Genomic DNA, 15,744 nt, shown 5'->3' with positions numbered 1-15,744 from the left:
GGGGCTGCGGGGCGGGGCTGGGGAGGGAATTCCCTTCCCTCTCCCGCTCCCTTTTCCTCTCCCCTTCGCTCTGCCCGTCCCTCTCCCATTTCCTCTCCCCTTTCGTCTCCCCCTTTTTCCCCAGCCAAGGGCTCGCAGGAGCGTTTTGCTGCAAAACAAGAAAATGTGAGAACCACATCCAGCATCCCCCTGCGCTGGGGCGCTCGCCTGCCGTACAAAGGACCAGCTCTCCAGCTCGCCCTCTTCCCCAGATTACCCCTCTTACTCCATGTTTTCTTTCCGTACTGGAAATGCCTTTTATTTTTTAATGAGTTAAAGGCAGCCCGGGGCTGCAGGAGTGCACGATGCTCTCGGCAGCGCTGGGCAGGACACGGGCTGGAGCCTTTGAGTTAACGGATAGAATTTATTCACTGTAAACATTGCACAACTTCTATGCGTCGTTCCCAGGATTAAATATAACTCATTTTCTCGGCTTTACATGACTTCTTTGCTAGCTATTAGGCTACTGCTCAAGCTCAAGATGCAGATTTGTCTAAAATGTGTAATTTTAGAAACATAATAGATGGGGGGGGGGAAAAGCTCCGTTTAGCTACAGGAACTGTGTAGCTGGAACTTTCCTGAGAAATAACCACATTTTATCCCTTTATTATCCTTTTCTCACTTTGGCAAAAGCAAAGAACTTTTCTGTTGCAGGTAACTCAGGTAACTTTTATGTCAAGGCTCTGACTTGAGTTCACAGCAGTTGGTCTGACTGGAGGCAGTTACAGCAACACTTGAAATTAAATTTAAATTTATATTGTTCGTTGTTGGAGAACTCTCCTGTAGCTAAGGAAAGAAGTGTAAAGATTAAGCTGATCATTACTATATATGAAAAGTGGTTTCTAACATTAACATTATGGTTTTTCTCCTAAAAAAAAAAGAGAATTCTCTAGCCTGTATAGCTCTAGCTTTCTATAGCTGCATCTTGTTATCCTTTAATTTCCCTTTTCCTGAAAACGTCACTTAGCGGAGGAAAAATCACAAATTCAAGCACACTGGGATTGCCACACATGGTACAGGGGAACATCTGCTGGAAAGATACTTTCTGAGAATAACAAACCACCTGCGCTGAGACGCTTTTTTCCTCTGGTAACCAGCTCAGTGTTTGTTGGTGTGGGGCTGCAGCCCACGGGCGGCTGCTCCTGGCTACACAAGGGCCTGTCAGCCCTGGGATTTTCAGGGCTAGCACTGTTGGTTTGGGTTTATTTAGGGTTTTTTCTTCGCCAAAAAGGAAGAAGTGCAAACTCTGGATCTGAGCGAATTAGGCTGTTTTAACAGCTTCTTCATGATTTGCGTTTTCTCAGACTAAGGAGCGTTTGGAGGGGATTGGTGCCTTTCGCCGCTCGCTCGCTGCGGAGGAGGGCTGGGGTGCGGGCTGGGGGCGGTGAGTGAGGCTGGCCCGAGTGGCTCAGCGAGGTGGGACTGGGCTGGAGGAGGGGCCTGCCCCGGCTCCGCGGCTGCGCTTCCCTCCTTCGCCGACCATCCCCGGGACGCTCGCTTTCCTTTCGTGTTACTGCTCCGAGAACCGGCCTCGTAGAAGGGAGGGGAAGGGATCATTATCTTTTATCAGCACGGGAGTGTGTCGTTGATTCCCAGTGCAGGAAGAGGGACATCCCCTCCCGGAGAATTCTTCCAAATCCTCCTGCCAGTCGGAGTGGAACCGAGGGAGTGAGGCAGTGTCGGGGCTCCTGCTCTGCTCTCCTGCTGCTCTGCAGCCTCCTCCTGCAGCCAAAGCAGGGATTTATCAAAGGCATTGAAACCAGAGAAGGCCCAATTATACTTTGGACTTGGAAGAGACGTGCATCGGTTTTTTTGGGAGGTGGAGGTTCCAAAATAAACCGGCTGTAGGTTCAGTGTGCAGACAGAGAGTGAATTTAGTATTAAGCACTAAATTCCTGCAAAGGTGACAGTTGCAGCAGATATATGAGGAAATCCCTCATTACCCTGAAGAGCTGGAAAAGCAGGATATGGTGTTTTATTATGTTTCTTAACCTTGATCACAGCAAGTTTCAAAAACCCTCTTTACCCTGGCTGTTGAGTCTGCCCTGTGGGTACAGATTCTTGTAAGGCAAAGCTATTTCACTAGATTTAATCTCTAAGGAGCGTGCCAGAAAAACAGCCTTTGGGGGAATGGCAATCTGCTGGCTTCCTTGTCTGCAGAGTGGGAATAGCAACATGCAGCTCCTTGCTGGGAAGAGTTTAAGAGTCCACTGTGGAAAAGAGATGAAGTGCCATGGTTGAATCATTCAGCCAAAAGCGAGGAGACAGCAGCAGAGGCGAGGCTCGCCCAGCTCCCGTGGCAGGTCGGCAGCGATGCCAGGAATAGATCCAGTATCTCTGGTTCCTGCTCCAGCGTCCCTGTCTGCGGCGTGTGGGCACGGGCCAAAAAGAGCAGCAGCGCCGGTGTCACCCGGCTACGTGCAGAGGAGAAAGTGGAGGTTGCACAACCCCGTCCTTGGTGCTTTTTTGGGGGCTGCCCTGCGGTGCCAGGTGTAGGAGTGACACGTTGTCTGACACCCGTTGGCCAAGAGCTGGAGTGAAGCCACTGATCCTCATTTTGAGCTGGCTTCTGCGCAGCCCTCGTGTAGTAACAGCTTTATAGATGCTGCTCACCTGGCTGAGTTTTAACTGCTCACCTGGAGATAAAAGGCGCTGCATCCCATTACCACTCCCCCCAAGCCATCCTCTGCCCTCTGAAGAGATTTTGAACCCTGGGTATATTCTGTTCCCATGCAAGGCTTTGCTGTTGGAGTAGGCAGAGTTTGCAGCACATCTCATGGCACCAGGGAAGTGCAATCTTGTTACATTCGAATTTATTTCATGCTGTGTTTGCGGGTGTGAAGAATGAACTGGTAAAATTAGGGACTGTGGAAGGTGTGAGACACCGTGTTTGTTCAAATGCTGACGGTGGGAAAACATCTGTTGGAAGCTCTCTTTGAAGGAGTAGCTGCCTTTCCAGAACTCTTTTGTAGGAGTAATAACTGTTGTGGTAGGTGAAACTTCCTGAATCAGGAGGCACCTGGGAGCTGTGAACATGCAGGGGCTGAGGCAGGGATGGAGATCTGAGGTCTATCAAACAGAACCCTACAAGACCTTGATTTTTCTTGTCTGTTATGCCACTTCTGTCACTTAATGTGACTTCTGCCTTAATTCGGCATGAGCTCATGTGCACTTAGGTGAGTTTGGATTCTTAAAAGAAGCTGTTCTGCCCTTCCTTGCTATTTACAGATAACTTTTATGGGGTGGTAAGGGTGTGTTTCCATTTCTCCATGTACTGATTAGTGCTCTCATTAGCACTTAGTAACTTGCATTGCAAAAATTCTTTATTAAATCTGCGTGGAGGTAGATTTTATTTGTGTGATGAAGCCACAGAGTGCTCAGTTTCTGCACCAGCTCCCAAATCACAGGATGACTTACCTGCTAATTTTGACTTGCTATCTATTTATGAGCAGGCAGGAAGCAGCGCTGCAGCTGAGGGAATTGAGGCAAGGCCCCTGGTTATGGTAATCCTTAAATAGTTCATTTGGGTGTAATGCCTTTTTTTACAGTTGCTTCCCTATTACAAACAGATTTTCTGATAATGGCACCTGTGCCATTTAGATGGGACCATTATTATAATAGCAGCAAGTATTGTTAGGGAATCGGGATGTGGAATTTATGTAGGATCGTTACAGTGGCAGAAGCAATACCATAAATAAAATGATGCTGTAGCAGCAGCACTAAACCTGGGTGTAAGAAGGAAGATGACAGTTCAAATTTCCCCCAGATTTGTGGCGTAGGGGCCCTGCCTGCGGAGGAGGTGGGAGCGTGGGTGGCAGGGGCTGTCCCTTCGGCGCAGGGATGCGTGGTTAGGAGGAGGGATGCTCACCGTGCGTAGGAACCATTAGCTGGAGTCGTTTCAGAAGCCAGCCGGGGAGATGGTTGCGATTAATTAGTCGTAGAAACAGGGCGTTGTTCCTGTCCTGGGTGTTGTTCCCGTGTGGGCTTTATTAACACAGATTTTTGGGGATGGGTTTCAGGCAAGGTTTTTGCATGCCCAGCCTGTCCCTCCTGCGTGGTTGGGACAGTCTGTGCCTGCCCGCATGTCGCTTCTCTCGTTTCTCTGAGGGAAATGTGGGAAAGCTCGAAATTGCATTTGTAAAATACGGATGGGGTTGAGAGTGTAAACAGCCCAGCAGGACCTGAGAGAGGAGGCTGATGTAGTAGCTTGCCTGAATACCGGAAGCATTAGTACCAAACTGAAGGAAAAGGGAAGGAAGGGTAACAAATTCGTGCATTTGAAAGGTTACTGAGGGTGTGGAGTGGAAATTATCCTCCCCTCCACCTCCTTCTCTGAGCAGATCCCTGGAGATGGGTGTGTTGTCTCAAAGGCCGGGTTTGTGGTCCGGTTTAGCAAAGACGGATAATCCAGATGGCCAATCTGGAGCGTGGTTTGGCCAGCAAAACTCTCGTGGCAGGCGGCGCGGAGGGTGCCGGGAGGAGCAGCAGTGGTCTTTAAACAAAGTCATTGCTAATGCAGCTTCAGCGTCCTGTGGACAGAGCACAGATGTCTTGCTCGGGGTTTGATTTTTTTTTTTTTTTTTTTAATAAAATCCCTTTAGTTTTCCATTAGTGACCCCTGGTTTAAATCCCTGATGCAAGAGGGGAATTGCGACCCTTCGGTGGGCTCAGACGTGGCTTGGGTTCTGTCACCGTGTCCCCAGTGAGGGAAGCGGCTGCTCCGCGTGCCCGGGGTGTGAGCGGCAAAGGACGCTCGGATGCTGCTGGGGTTGTTGGGCTTTGAACTCGCTTTTTTGCCCGGGGCCCCGTCGGGACAGGGGTGATGGGCAATTGCTTTTTTGATGCTTGGCGCTGCCTTTGTCAGTGGACATCTGGTGCCAGGATTGCTGCTGTCGGGGCTGGGGGTGGGCTGCAAGGCCAGGGAATTTGATGGATTAGTGTGGTTGGAGGGCTGGGGGAGGGGACGGGTAGGGTTTCAGCTCTCCCTGCAGGTAGAGAGAGAATTTGGGGATTAGTGGCACTTTGCTGCAAGCTGTGAAGTCGGGAGAATTCGGAGAGGGGGAAGGGTTGGGAAGAAAATAGTCTTTCCAGTTTTCCCAAAGAAATTAACGTTTGTTTGCTCTGTGAGGGAGCACAAGGGAAATGTGTGTGTGTGTCCGGAGCAGGGGATGAAAAAATCCACAGCAAATCTGGTGCCGGTCTGTCCCCCCAGCTTTGTCACCCTTGGGAATCCCGGTTGCTCGTGCCTGGCTTCAGGGTCACTCAGTTCATTCCCTGCTGCTTCCTATGGATCCAGTAACCTTCTTCTCTCCCCAGAGATCAGCTTAAATTAAAACTTCATCCTTTACTTAAGGAAGCAAGCAGCAGCCTCTCCCCATGCTCTGTTACAGGATCTGGGCAGTTTGCATGGCCCCGTCCATCTCTCTGTCCCTGAGGTCACCAAATGGGCTGCTCTGGGAATTGGCAGTTCTGGAGCCACTGGAGCAGCAGGAGGGGGATGTGGGATACCTTCTGCCACTGAACTCCTTGAGCGAAGGAGTAGGAAAGAAAACCTTGATTTTTAAAAGCTGTCTGGAGGGCAGATATTTCAATATGCCCTGGCCTGGGAAGGGGAAGGCAGCTGTTTTTCCTGGCGTAGGAGCAGTATCCTGGTGGTGTCACAGGGATGCATCACACGATCCTTGCCCAGAGGTCACTGTGCCACCCGGTGTCCATGGAAATGTCACTTGTCTGCCTGCAAGAGCAGGAGGATTTTCATAGCCATGAAGGCCACCAAGAACTGGCCAAAATGGGGACCTCGAGGAACGGCCACAGTGAAATCCAATCTTGGACCGGCGCTGCGTTCCAGGATCAAGTCCACGTGTAAAATCTTCCCAGAAGGTTTAGTGTCTGCTGGCTTTGCCTCCTGGAAACACTGTAGGAGGGAGGTCACCTCTCCATGAGACACAGTCAGGCCTTTAATCCGTGTGTCGGGGCTCCACGTGCTCACACGTGTGTGGTGAGTGCCGGGTGTGTTCAGGGCTGGATTGTTCCATGCGGGAAGGACCTTGGGACACACAGGACGTACCCTCCAGCTGCCTGACGTGGGCCCTGTGCAGCAGCGACACAGCCCCAGCCAGGCAGGGAATTCCCTGCTTGTGTTGTAAAATAAGCCCTTGTGGGTGATTTTTTAACCCCTTTTCCATCAGAAATTGAGAAAATTGGGAGCAAGGAGGAGCAGGAAATTCGTGTGCAGTGAAGAAAACATTGGGACTGAGATGAGGGTGGTACTGCAAAACATGAAACGCGTGAGGAGCGTTGGGACTGTGGGATCTGTGGTCCTCCCTTGTGTTGCACAATGTCAAGGTGCTGAACTGCCTTTTGAATTTTGATTTCTTGTCTGTGTTGAACAAAGTGGTGGCCAAGGGCCATGGCAGTGCAGCAAATCTTGTGTCTGCAAGGTTTCTGAGGACGAAAACCTTTAAATACTGGTCTGAAGAAGACAGGAGAATGAAAAATAAGGGGTAAAGTTACAACTCCCATCCTGAAAATGCATTTATTTGAATTTTAGCAGCAAAAGGCAGAAAAATTTAGGGGAGGGGGAGCAGAGGGAAGAAGTGGCTGTGAAAATGAGTGCAGGGAAGTGAACAGCTGTGTCCTGTGAAATGGGAGCTGCTGGGATTCAAAGGATTATGTCACTAACCAAGACCTGGTGTTTGCACTGGAGCTGAAGGCTGGAGCCCCAAGCATGCAGGCAGGAGGAAAAATCAGTCACGAAGTGGGTGAGGCTGGAAAGGACCTGCAGAGGTTCAGGCTGCTCCAAGCTGCCAGGTGAGTTCTGTCCTGCTGGAGATGGGCTCCAGCGGCCAGGAAGGCTCTGGTTCTGCAGTGTCTTGTGGCTCTTGTTCTGGGAGTGCTCTCGTGCCATCCATGCCTTGTTCCTGAAGCACTGAGCATGTGTGGAGGAGTGAAAACTTGGTTATTTGCCATTCTCCAGCGTTTACAGATTTGGTGTCTTGAATGCCCCAGAAAGCCACAGGCAAGTGCTGCTCTGTGCTCCCTGCCCAGTCCTGCTGCAGGTCCTGTGCCAAGCAGTGGTGGCTTGGAGCTGGGAAAAGCTTCATCCAGACAGGTAATTCCTCTGAAGCATCTGCTTTTGGGTGCTGCTGGACTAGATGAATCACCAGTGCCTGCAGCTTGACGTGTTTGATGGTGGCAGTGCTGCCTGCCTGCAGGGGAAGGAATTGTAGTCCATTACCAGGAGTCCATTTCTCTTGCCGAGGGTGGAGCGCCCGGTTGCTCGCTCGTGTGCCATGAAACACTCTCCTGACAGCGCGTTCCAGAGCAATATCCCCACATGAGTGATGGCCCCACGCTTGCTTTATGCACTGCCCTGAGAGGTGGGAATGTGTAAATCGCACCATCCGAGTGATTTAGCCCCAGGTATAGTTGTGATTCAAAATGAATTTCTATCCCTGCTTCTCCCTCGTGCCCATGCTGGAGTAACGACTCGTTGTAAACCAGGAGGAAATTGCAGCAGCCCCTGTGCCGGGAGGATGTGGCTGTCCCCTCTCTGTCCCCTGCATCCGCGGGCCCTGTGCCAGCACAGGCTGTGGGTTTGGTATCAATCCCTGTCTGTCTCTGGGACAGAGATCCAAATCCATGTCTGTGCCTGAGCAGGGAGCCATGGCACAGTTTCCATTGGGCTTAATAGGGAAGATGAGTGACATGTTAAAAGTGGCTTTAGGTTTTATGCAAAGCCAATGATGCTTAAGACAACTGGGGGATTTTAGGGTTTTCAGCAAGTTTTGTTGGACAGAAAATTCCTTTAGAAAGTGTCGCCAGTCCGGTGTGAAATTTCAGTGGATTCAAGGTGATGGGAGTGGGTGGCTCGTGCTTCACACCTTGTTGTCACTCTGGGGAGTTGAGTTTCTTCCCTCCTGTTTTGGAGAAGAAAATGTCAAAGTCAGGAGAAAGACACATTTTTCTTTGAGGCAATGACCATTAATATTAAAACTTCTGGGGATTTTTTTTTTAAAGATTAATTTTGCTTCTTGTCTGTACTCTGGTTTAGATCTGAAATTGCTCTGGAAATGCAAGTTTAGGCAAACAGAGAAAAGGTGAAGCGTGGACTCCACTGTGCTGTTTTCCTCATGATTTGCAGAGCTCTTCTAGTGCTTCACCATTCTCCTGGCTCTGCCTGATGTCCAGGACTTGGTTGTTCCTGAAAATTTAAAGGTCAGAGGTACTGAAAAGGGATGAACCTCAAAGACTCAATCCCTGTTTGAGGCTTTGGCTCTCCCAACACAGACATGGTGTGGGTGCTTTCTTACAAATCCTTGAATCTACCTCTATTCATTTCACTGTTTCAAAGTGAAATAATTTTTTGAGAAAAAACTGCATTTGCTGATCCTTGCCTGGAACCAAGCGTGGCTTGTGGATAGCCAAATAAAATTCTCTGTTCAAAGTGTTTCAGCAATGTGTTAAAGTTTATGGAGCATTTAACAAACTTTTTTCGTGTGCAGTAGTTTATAGTGCCAGCAAACAGCCAAGTGTCACATCAAAGTTGTAGTCTTTTCTCACTTAATGGCTCAATGTTTAGTGCTTTTTTGGTTTATCTTGGGTGGCTTTTCAGCCCACAGCTCAGAATGGTTTTTTCTTTCCTTTTTTTCTTTCCCAAAAACTCTACAAGTGAGATTATGAATACTGATTTAGGGCCCGCAATTCAAGCCAAGTGCTTGGATTTATTTTTATCTTTAAAGAAAGAAAACCACCAAAGGCAAATAATCCCAGGGACTTCAGTGGAGTTCTGCCTGGGCAGTTCCCTGCTGGGCTGAGAGAGCAGAGGAGCAAGATGGAATCTGCTCCCATCGAAGGCAGGGAGAGTTTTGCCATCAACTCCTGCAAACCCCTAATGATTTTTCTCTTAACCAGGAGCTGGGATGTGACACCAGTGGGGCTCCACGTTTGCTGCCTTCTGCCCAGATTTTGGGAGTTGCTCCTCTTCTGGACTGGAAAAGGATGGGTTTCAGGGAACTCTGCAAGGGCTTTCCTCTGCCCAGGTCCTGTAGGAGAGGAATAAGGAGGGGATGTACAGGAATCTGAACCTCCAGAGCAGCTGCTTCCATTGGGAATGTCCTGGAGCTGGGGGTTGTCACTTCTACTAAATTTGCACTGAATAGGTGTAAAAACTCTGTAACAGTTTCTAGATAATGCATCATAAACCATCTGATTTACTTTATTGTAGATTTAATTATGATAATGCACATACATACAATCACGTCCGTGCCCAAGATCTATTCAGTAGTAAAGGGTTTATGTAATGTGATAAATAATGAAACCTGAGCTGTAGCAAGAGCTCCCCGTAGCATCCTTCATCATACACTGGGAGTGGGAAGTCTTCTCTTCCGTGTGAGCGACACAGGGCTGGATCACTGAGGTTCAGCCATTTCCAAGGGGCTGGGTTGTGGCAGGGGTGTGATTTCCGTCACAGCGCCTGCGTTTCAGTCTGAGTTTGCTTTGGAAATTTTCTGTGGAGTGGAAGACGGCGTAAAAAGACTTTTTAATGCTGATGGGATCTGGCATTGGCAGTAGCCAGTGAATTGGTATATGAGAGGCATGTAAACAAATTTGAAACCAAAATAATCTGCCTGTGTATTATTAAAAAACAAGCCAATATGCAGCAATAGAATGTGAGGAAATGCCATTTTGAGTTTCTAACGACAAAGCTCTCGCACGTTCCTCCCATGATTTATATAATTGCCGAATCGCTTTGATGGCTTGATGGAATTACAGCTCTGCATTACACAATGGATAATCAATCAAAATAAACGGTGTTTACCCCTCTGCTGCAGCATGTGTATGAAACAGATACATCCGAGTGGGAATTATTCTTGAACACTGGCATTTGTACGGAGTTTCGGGTGTGATTTTGGGATCTGATATCTGTGTAAACCTGACCTCACCTTGTAGGCTTCAAAATCGTGCTGGCTTCAGCAGGGGCTGTAGTAACTTGCTTTTTCTACGGTGCATGTAGGAACATTTCTGCCTAAATATGCAGTGGGCTTGTTTGTTTAAATATCATAGAAATCAAACCACAGCGAGGAGACAGAAGGTGCCAACACCTGAGCTCTCTGTAAGGGCTGGGTCAAGCTTGTAGGCTGAAACTCTGCCTTTGTAGGCAGGCTTGGAGTTGGTCTTGGCTGATGTTAAACGGGCTGTTCTCCGCCTCATTTGCTGCACAAGTTATTGGAGTTTTAGTGTCTGGCTTTAGAAGAATTTCTTACCCTATTTACCAAATGTGCTGTTGTGGAATGTGAAAACCCTTTTTTGCAGGATTTCGGGAGTAAAAATTAAACCCGGTCTTTGTAGCGAGCGATAGCTGGGATAATGTATCGGTGGTTGATATTTGTATTTAAATAGGGGGCTTTGCAGGAGATGATGCTGTTTGTTATTGCAGAGAGCACAGTGCTGTCCTTCCATGGGTCTTTCCCTCTTGCCTACCCTGTTTCCCGTCCGTTTCCCTACTGCCAGGGGTTTTTGGGGAGGCTCTGGAGCGCAGTGTAGATTGAAATGGCTTTCCCGGCGCTGCAGAGTCGGACTGTGCGTACACAGCGGCCCTGGGGTCCCTCCTTCACGGGCAAAACCTGCCAGATCCTGAGGAGAGGAGAGAAGATGGAGAGGCTGGGGCAGGGCTGCAGGCACAGCACCTTGGCACTCACCCCTTCCTCGCTGCAGCAGCCCCGGCTCCGGCGAGGGGGGATTTTTGGCATCTCTCCCCATCGCTCTCCCCGGAGGATCCCTTCTCCTCTCCCTCCTTGCCTCGCTGTAACGGGATCACAGCTGCTGAGTAAATGTTAAGATAATGGTGTTATTACGGAGTAATTATACTGCAAGTTATTGAATTAAAAGTGATGAGGCTGCCGGTGCTGCTGAGTGGGGAGAGGAGGGAGAGGCTGGGTGGGGGAGCGCAGAAGGTGGAGAATGGAGAAAACCTAATAAATTTCCTCTTGTCGAGAGCCCCTCGCTGCCGGGACTGGGACTGAGAATGAATGAAAGGGAAGCTCAAAGAGCTAATAAATAAACCATTTCCCTGAGAATAGAGGGTATAATTAGAAACCGTGGCCCTGTGGTTTTGTGTCTGCCCTGGGGTGGAATCTGCTCAGCGCTGTGCTGTGGCAATAAAACAGGGAGACAATGTGGAGATGATGTCGCACAGTTGTTAACTTTTGAGGAGGGAGATGCTTTGTTCCTCTCTTTTTCTAGGAAAAAACCAATAATAATAATAAATAATTTAGGCTTTATGTTGCAAAACTTCAATAACTGACTATACCCTGGGGCCTCTCCATCAGCAACTCTGGCTGATCCTGCATTTTTCTTTCTGTAGATTTTCTTGGAGGGGAGGGTGATTTTCACTGTAAATCTTAGAAAACTTTACTTTCTTTCATTTTTCTTTTTTTCCTCTCAAGAGAGGCAATCCTGTTTGTTTGTTGGGTTTTTTTCCTATCTCAAGCTGAGATTTATCTGCAAATCAAACATCTCCCACTCCTCTGCAGCCATAGCATTGGTGTAGCTCTGCTGCCAGAGCTCCAGGAGCGTTTGGACACCACTCCCAGGGATGCGTAGGGTGGGATTGTTGGTGCTGTGCAGGGCCAGGGCTTGGGCTCGGTGATCTCTGTGGGTCCCTTCCAGCTCAGGGTATTCCGTGGTTCTGTGAATCCATTCTGCATTTTCGAGATGGTGATAAGGAGCGCCGTGGCAGATGCGGGGCGCACCATGGGCTCCACAGTAAGCACAGCACCAGGGATGCATGGAAGGAAAAGAATGGGAGCATCGCCGCGCGGTGACGGGGAACGGGAGAAGGGCATGTGCACCGTGCTCTCTTTGGGTCTGGACAGCCTTTACCAGCCCCAGGCTTCCCATGGTTTCGAAGATAAATACATAGCTGTGTCCCTGCTCTCCCAGCAAGGTGCATCCCTGCGTGCCGGGGTCAGGCGTCGGGAGCCCGTGGATCCGCAGAGCCTCGGGCCGGCGGCTGCACGGGGCCGGGAGCGGCTCCTTTTGTGTGCAGTAATCGGCGGGTCTGTGAGGAGAGGAGAGGAGACAATAACTGCTGAGGAAAGCCGGGGGAGGAGGGAGGAGCGAGCGTTCTGCTGCCGTTCAGCCTCGGAGGATCCTGGGTGGCTTTGGATGAAAGGGGATGATGCTCTCGGTTGGGAATAGGACTGGTCCCCCCACACGGGTGTTTGTGAGGATTAAGCGATTCTTTCTGAGAAGCTCTTTGGTAGGTGTTAGAGAAATGTGGAGTGTTTACCTTACTTTACAATTTTAAAAGCCCTAATAAAATACACAACAGGAGTATTAACAATGAAACTATTCTGAGGATTATTAAGCTGTTATAAAAGAATGGAAGAAAATCTGCCAGGCGTTATGTTCTATTCCACTAGATATTTAAATTAATGCCTTCCTATAGCAGCTCCTTCAAAAATCTTTAAGGCACTTAAACATCTTCGGTGAATTAGATACTTGGTGATGTTAAACAGCTCTTCAGCATCCTCTGTTCATGGAGCAGGGGAGGAAACTGAGGCAGAATGATTGGGGCAGTTCGTTCACCATGGGAAGGGTAAAGTGGAAATTTGCTTCACATGGGTTGGCATGATGTATAATGGAAAACGCCCTTGTCCAGCAGCGCTTCCCACTGCCTGGGAGTGCTGGATCGTGTTTCTTTCCTCTTCCCCACCTTGCCCTGCTGTTGAGGAGCAGAGCCATGCTGTTGGCACCAAGAAATTCCTTATGGATTTGCCTTTTGCCTAATGGCTGCTGTGGCAGTATTTACAGCTCTGCCTGTGCCCATCTCAGGGAGGCCCATAAACCCTGATATAATGGTATTTCCTTGTAAAAGGCAATTTGTAAAGATCTGTCTGTGGGCTGCTGTCACCATATCCATGGGATTTATTTCCAGTTTATTTACGGTTTGTGCTCATGTATATGCAGCTCTTCTTTCCCATCATAATCCAAAACTTGATTGTCCCTTGGACTTACTGTCATTTGCAGCATCAGCTGAGCAGGTCCCTGGGCTGCCTCTCTCATGCAGGTTGATTTTTAATTTTATTTTCTGTTTTGAAGGATGGAGAGGAATGTCTGTAGGCATTGCATCAACCTTGGCCTTGGAATTTGCTTCAGGCAGCTGCAGCTGCCAGGCCGCTGTGAGTGGGGCGAAGCCCTTAGCATGGGGCAGACCCCCAGCACCACAAAGGTTCTGTGTGAAATTCCTGGCTTAGATTTAGATTAATAAATGAAGGATTTCCTGACTTTGGGGCACAAATTGTTTGGTTTAGAAGTGGCTGATTTAAGGGGTGATTTCTCCCTGGTCTCTGCAATCTGTTTGTGATGGGATTTGGGGACTCTCCTTGCTTTACCTGTTCTTACAAGTACTGAGTGTAGGCAGTCAATACCTGGAAGTGCTCATTTAAAAATAAGGTTATGGCATCCAGCTGTGATGCTTTAAATTATATCAAATGCCAAAATTTGGTGTGTGCTTGGGATTTCTACTTGCTTTCACTCTTAATGATCCCAAAAGGCTCAGCTCTTCTCCATGCTGGATATGCTTGGTGGAAGTCAAACCTCTGCCTTGAAGGGGAGCAGCCACTGCAGCTGAGCTGGGAATAGCTCCAGGATCTTCAGCATCAAGGTGCAATCCCTCGTCCACTGAGCAAACCTTGAAACAGATCCTGGCACATCCATGGTCCTGGGCAGACATCTGAAGAGCTGCTGACCCAGGAGAGCTTTCTTCAAGGAATAGTTCAGAAAAGGGACCTGAGCTGGTGGATTCCTTTGGTACATGGAGGAACACGCTGTAGATATTCTGAAAAAACAAAATCAAATGGGAGAACAGGTAGTGGAGCTCTTTGAAAGTTGTTCAAAGGGACTCTGTCAATGTGAAACTCCTATTTATGGGGGGTTTTTTTCTGCCGCCTCCTTTCTTTTGTTGATACAATCTTGGAAGTGGGAGGAGGATTTACAAAAATGCTTGTGTTTTTAAGCTGCTGCTTCAGACACCTTTTTTCCCTGGTAAATATTGTGTAAGAAGCTGAAAAGAAAAACACAGAAAACAAACACAGAAAAGTCCTCATCAGACCCTTTCTCTAATCACTTCAGAACCTGAAAACCAGCTTTGTCATGGGCTGTGCTGTAAATGTGTCCCCACAGATGCACCAAGGACAGACCTGTAAAACCCATCCGAACCTTTAAACCAGACCAGTGACTCCTCTAAAGGTCTGTTGGGACAGAGCAGGGGCTCAGCCCTGCTGGGGCTCTCTGGGAGGCACCTCCAGACGCCTTTGGTCGTTCTTCAGGTGGATTCATCAGTCTCTGACTGGGAAGGATTACTTTGGGGTTTTGAAGGGCGTGTGAAATAGCCTCGAAGTCAAGGGAAGAGAAGCACACTTCAGCCTCTGCTGTGCTGGACTCCATCAGGACATCCCCAGGGCCGGCGATGAGGACCACGGCAGCAGAGGGAAGGCAGCCAACACTTCAAGCAATAAAAGTGAGTTTTTAGAAAGTTTTCTGCTGCTGGTTTCAGCAGCAGCAGCAGCAGCACTGGGATGGTATGAGTGGTGTACAGACCTGGCACATGAAGCCAAGGGGAACTGAGGAAGGTGTGAATTTACTGAAATAAGCACCAGGAGCTCTGTGGAAGCTACTTTTTGTGTCCTTCAGGTGCTCACTGGTTACTAGGAGGCTGTGTATGGGCTGAGCAGCCTCAGGAGAAGTTTATATCAGAGCAGACTTAGATTTTCCTGTAAATTAACAAGTGAATGCAGAACTTGTGGGATCCCTTGGCTTTTCCTTCCCTGCCTGGCTCATGGGAACTCCATATGTGCTTTGGCTGCTGGGCGATGCTCAAACAAGCTCATGCTAGAGCCGTACCAGCCCTGGGTTTGCAAGGAGCAGGGCTCTTAAATGAGTGTTTTCTTGGGGATTTGCATTGGTTTGGCTGAACTGTTTGGAAAAGTGCAAGAGAACAGGGAAGAGGGAAGCTTTCCTCCGTGGCTGGGCCATGATCTGTGGGCTGCCAGGGTCATCGTGTGGCACACGCGGGCAGGGAACGAGAGCAGGCGATGAAGGGCTGAATTACAGGGAAGGATGTGGAAACCCGTGCTCTGAAAGGCAGCATGGTTTGCCCGAGGACGTGGGGTGATGGAGCTGGGGCTGGAGCTCGGCAGCTCCGGTTCTTGTGCTGGAGCACGGTGTCCAGGCTGGTGCTCCTGCTGGGAAGTGGTTTTGGCACTGATTGCCAGTACCTTTACCTTGATTTTTCTGGCTGTCAAAAGAACTGTAAGGGCCTGGAGGACTTGAGCTCAGATGACTGGTCTGGATGTCTCTCCCTGGAAGCTATGGAAAGCAGTACTTGCAGTCCTGTTTGAACTTGTTAGTTGACAAGTTAAAAGGTTGTTTTGACCCTTGGGGATTTTTTTTTTTTAATGTTTCTTTCACCTTCCCTCTTCCAGCTTTATGAGAGGGCCAAGCCAAGAGCTTTGTATCCAGCAGTAGGAGTGTAATTACAGCAAGTCTGGGCGAGCGACTCTCCCCCAGGGCTGTTTCAGAGTTGGGTTTTGCTTCTCTTTTTCTCCCTCCCCTGCTCCGTGTTATTGTTCTCGTCCCTCCGCCTCCCCACGCACGTGCGGTGCCGCAGCAGCTGCGGGACCCCCACCCCTCCCCCCGCGC

General features: G+C 49.0%; 1 protein-coding gene across 5 annotated transcripts in view; it reads left to right on the top strand.

Annotated features, from left to right (window-relative positions):
• Positions 1-15,744, top strand: part of PTPRS (protein tyrosine phosphatase, receptor type S) — a 148,252-nt gene that overhangs the window by 19,720 nt on the left and 112,788 nt on the right. The window contains exon 1 of one of the 5 annotated variants that reach the window (XM_017742502.1): positions 14,107-14,563. The exons of 2 other annotated variants lie outside the window; for them this stretch is intronic. The gene's annotated coding sequence lies outside the window, so the exon portion shown is untranslated. Of the gene's footprint in view, positions 1-14,106; positions 14,564-15,744 lie in introns of those variants that run through there. 2 more of the 5 variants (XM_017742501.1, XM_017742503.1) reach the window with 2 other exon arrangements.

This window comes from Corvus brachyrhynchos, unplaced genomic scaffold (genome assembly GCF_000691975.1).
Source record: "Corvus brachyrhynchos isolate BGI_N302 unplaced genomic scaffold, ASM69197v1 scaffold158, whole genome shotgun sequence".
Lineage (NCBI taxonomy): Eukaryota > Metazoa > Chordata > Aves > Passeriformes > Corvidae > Corvus > Corvus brachyrhynchos.
Note: the sequence above shows the minus strand (reverse complement) of the source record. Positions and strands in the feature narration are given on the sequence as shown.